The sequence below is a fragment of the Charadrius vociferus genome, unplaced genomic scaffold (assembly GCF_000708025.1).
Source record: "Charadrius vociferus isolate BGI_N301 unplaced genomic scaffold, ASM70802v2 scaffold1036, whole genome shotgun sequence".
NCBI classification, from domain to species: Eukaryota; Metazoa; Chordata; class Aves; order Charadriiformes; family Charadriidae; genus Charadrius; species Charadrius vociferus.
The window spans coordinates 262,963-267,701 of NW_009648816.1; positions in this window are offsets into that span (position 1 = coordinate 262,963).

The window sequence follows — 4,739 nt, forward strand, 5'->3', positions numbered from 1 at the left end:
CAGCTCTGCGCTGAGGACCAGGTGCTGCACCTGGTGCAGCGTTGTTGGTGCTTGTGCGTGTTGGCCGAGCTCCCTTCACGTTTACAGAGTGAGGCTCTTTTACACCAGTGTCGGTAACGCTAAATACCTGTGGAAGTTGTTTGGTTTGATCCTTGCAGGCCTTGTCTCGCTGTTGATAGCTGTGATCATGGGCTGCCACTTGCCATTATTCCCTTCTCCTGGGGAAATCCAGTTTCTAATACGGAAGCTTTATTGATCCTTGCTCTGACACAGCACATCAGCTGGGCCATACACTGTCTCTCAGCCCCACTGTCTGAGCGCAGGAGAACATCTTGGGGAGTTGCTCTGTATTGATTTTTCCCAGCTTTTCTGCAGATGCGCCTGACCCAAAATGTGATCTCAATTATTTTTGTCATCGTCGATGATGGTTGTCCCTGTGGGCCTGCCGACGGCGTCATATGGGGCATCACCGAGCCCCATGTGGTGTCCCAGCCCTGTTACCCGTCATTGGCCAGCGCCGGGTGCTTCTCTCGGGACCCCAGAAGGACGGTGAGGGCTGAGGCATTGTGAACAGGGAGGTCGGATGCGCCCTTTGTGGAGGTGGCTGGAGGTGGTGAGCTGCTGAGCTTCAGAAAATGAAGGGTTACGGTCTTCTCCCACATCAGGGTTGGAAACTGGGGTTTGAAATTGCTCAGAGAAGGCTCACCCGTACCCCGTACCCCTCACCCGCTGTTCCTGAGTAGCCAGTGCTGAGGAGAGGCTTTGGCAGATTTTTAAAAAGCTGTGGTTGTTTTAAGTGTGTTTTAATTGCTCGGAAGTCCAGCGATCGGCTTGCAATCCCTTTCCGTGGGAGAAGCGGGACACTGCACGTGCCCTCGCTGCAGCGGCTGGGAATGACAGGAAAACTGCTTTCTGTCCCTGGGGCTGGATCTGATCTGGATCCTCAACTCTTGGGTTGAGTACCAGCCCTGGCTCCTGCTGACGAACAAATTCCTTCATTTGCAGGTCACCCTCCCTTTCCCTATCTGCGAGGCTGAGACTTCCCCGCTTTTCCCTGCTCCTTACCCCTCCGGGGAGCTGGAGAGTCAGGAGCTGGAGCCATCGGCCCCACCAGAGAGGCAGCATCTCTCCTGGAGACGTCTGTCCTTGCTTTCCCTGCTGCCTCTGCAGAGTTGTCACCTCAGATATAAACCAGCGAGGTTCCTACTCTGTACCACCATCTTACCTTCCTGGGGGCACGCGGCTCATCTCTGCACGGTTGCCTTTACCGCTGCCCGATGCGTGTGGTCAACAGGGCTGTTGGCATCTGAAAGCATCCGCAGCCCAGGGATCTGTTTCAGAATTTTCCCAAGTGTCCCGGGCTCTCCGTGGGGCTCCCCGGGGCTGTGCCAAGGCAGTTGTCCTCACGAACCCCATGGGTGAATGTGCCACTGCGCTGCTAAAAGCTGTGGAGGGGCTGGTTGAAAGCTCCTGAGGTTGGCAGGAGGCAAGACCAGACCTCTGGAGAGGGCAAGGTGGGCTTCATCTTCCTCTTCTCACTGCAGCCTCTGCCCTTCAGCGTTGAGGGCTACAAAGATGATTAGGGGATTAGAGCATCTTTCTTATGAGGAAAAGCTGAGGCACTTGGGGCTTCTCAGTCTAGAGAAAAAGAAGACTGAGGGGGGATCTTATCGATGCTTATCAATCCTTAAAGGCAGGGTGCCAGGGGGATGGGAACAGTCTGTTTCCAGTGGTGCCCAGTGACAGGACAAGAGGGAATGGGCACAAACGTGACCATAGGAAGTTCCATCTCAACCTGAGGAGGGCCTTCTCTGCTGTGAGGGTGGCAGAGCAGTGGCACAGGCTGCCCAGAGAGGTGGGGGAGTCTCCCACTCTGGAGCCATTCCAAACCCGCCTGGACGCCGTCCTGTGCAACTGCTGGAGGTGCCCCTGCTCTGGCAGGGGGTGGGACTGGGGGAGCTCCAGAGGTCCCTTCCAGCCCTGACCACTCTGGGATTCTATGGTTCTGTGACCAGTGCCATTTTGCCCCTTGATGGGGTATTCAAGGAGCTGTGGCCAAGCTGACTTTGCCTGCCCATGGTCTCCGATCTCTCCTTATCCTCCCTGGCTCATCGTGTTCCCAAATCACTATTTTCATGGTTTCTCCCTTGCGTGGTGTGTGGAATACGCTTGTCGATGAGTTTAAGGGAGGACCCGAAGTTGGTCTCTTTGCCTCTGTGCTCATTAAAACCTCACCAAAGAGTGGCAGGGTGACGGGCGGTGCCTGCTGCGCCAACCTCGGGCCTCGTGTGATCCCACCAGGTGGGAATCTTGGCTGGTGGCACTTGCCAGAATCCTCCTGTACCTTCTTAGTTTAGATAAATCCATCTCTAAAGATGCTTTTTTTCATCTGCAACTCCTCAGGACCTTTCCAGCCTTCTGCCCACAGTGGGTTTACACTGTGTCTCCATCACTCTGTGATGGTGAAGGTGCTGCCAAACTCCGGCTGGAGCCCAGTGTGGATTTCTTCATTTTGGCTGCTGAAAATCCCCTGTACCCAGGGGGATCCAGCTGCCTGCGTTGGGCCAGCTGCGTGGACAACCCTGTGCCAAGGGGGTGCCAGCAGCATGTCCTTGAGTGGGGCTCTGTTGGTGCAGCGGCTGCGCCGGGGGACACGGAGGTTCTGAAGAACCTTGAGTGCTGTCTGCAGTGCTGCACCCCACCATATAGAAGGATGTGAAGGTCCTTAAACACATCCAGAGGAGGGCATCAAAACTGGTGACAAGGCTGGAAAGAACATCCTAGGGAAGCAGCTAAGGACTTTGGGCTCATCTGGTGTGGAGAGGAGGAGGCTGAGGGGCGACCTCATGGTGCTCTGCAGCTTCCCAAGGACGGGATGTGGAGAGGGAGATGCTGAGCTCTTCTTCCTAGGATCTGGGGACGGACGGGGTGCCTGGGAATGGGTCAAAGCTGTGCCCGGGGAGGTTTAGACTGGACATGGGAATCACTGGTTAGAGTTGGGAAGAACCTTAAATATCGCCTAGTTCCAACCCCCTGCCATGGGCAGGGACACCTCCCACTAGACCAGGTTGCTTAAGGAAGCATTTCTTTACTGAGAGGGTGGTCAGACAGTGGAACAGGCTTCCTCGAGAGGCGGCCAATGCCCCACGTGCAGCAGCGGTTTAGAGGCATTTGGACAAAGACCTTAAGAACACGCTTTAGCTTTTGGTCAGCCCTGAATTGGTCAGGCAGTTGGACTAAGATGATCGTTGTAGGTCCCTTCCCACTGAAAATATTCCATTCTATTTAAAGGGGGCTTGTAAGAAAGATGGGGACAGACGTTTTAACAGAGTCTGTAGTGATAGGATGAGGGGGAACGGTTTGACACTGACAGAGGGGAGATGTAGATGAGATACTGTGAAGAAATTCTTGTCTGTGAGGGTGGCGAGCCCCTGGCGCAGGTTGCCCCGAGAAGCTGTGGCTGCCCCATCCCTGGAGGTGTTCAAGGCCAGGTTGGACAGGGCTCTGAGCAACCTGGGCTGGTGGGAGGTGTCCCTGCCCAGGGACTCAACGGCCTTTAAAGGTCCCTTCCAACCCAAACCATTCTGTGATTCTACTCTATTCTATTCTATTCCGTTCCGATCCATTCCATGAAACTAAAGCCAATCTGCTGCCAGCCAGTTCATGGTCCTGAAGCTCCGTGTGTGGTGTGACCTGCAGCATGTCTGTGTTTCCTGCCAGCAGCCGTGGTAGCTGCAGCCACGAGGAGAGTAGGAGTGTGTACAGCTGCTGCGTACCTCTTCTCTTCGGAGCAGCTCCAAGATCGAACAACTTACCGGCACGGGGATGTTTTGGTGCTGCAGCCAGCCTTCTGCCCTGCAGTTTGACATTGCCTGCCCTCAGCTGTGGCTTTGTGCGAGGCTGGAGATAACGGTGAGCCTTGCTGGGTCTCACCTACCCGCCCTGGCCGGGGCTGCATGCCCTGGATGAGCTTCAGCCGCCACGCTTTCGGAAGCATCTCTAGCTGCAGCCGCTTCCTGAGGGAACTCTCTGCTCTGTGGGGAAGGTCTTCTCCTCCTTCAGCTTCACTCTTCCTTTTGGGGAGGACCTGGGAGGGTTCCGGAGCCTGTGGCACTTGGGCACTGCACCGGCAGGGCAGGGAGGCGGCAGCCGTGGGCTTTCCCCGATCCTCCCCTCTGCCAGCAGCATGCCCGTGAGCTGAGCGGAGAACCCAGGCTTTGAGGTTGGATGTGGAGCTTCTTCCAGCCTGGCTGTGGTCTCCAGGCTGCTTCTGTCCTCTGGATTTCCACTGCAGCTGCTTTCCCCCATCGTTTCAGTCTACTGAGGTGCTCCAGTTTGTTATCCAGAGCTGGAAACATGGATGTTAGGCTCTTGTTCTCTGTGTCTGCCTGCTCGGCTTGCCTTTTGCTGCTGCCTTCTCCAAAGTCCTGTTGGTGGTGAGTTTATTTAGTGCCATGAAAGCCTGTTGCTTTTCACAGAATCCCAGAGTGGTTAGGGCTGGAAGGGACCTCTGGAGCTCCCCCAGTCCCACCCCCTGCCAGAGCAGGGGCACCTCCAGCAGTTGCACAGGACGGCGTCCAGGCGGGTTTGGAATGGCTCCCGAGTGGGAGACTCCCCCACCTCTCTGGGCAGCCTGTGCCCCTGCTCTGCCACCCTCACAGCAGAGAAGGCCCTCTTCAGGTTGAGATGGAACTTCCTATGGTCACGTTTGTGCCCATTCCCTCTTGTCCTGTCACTGG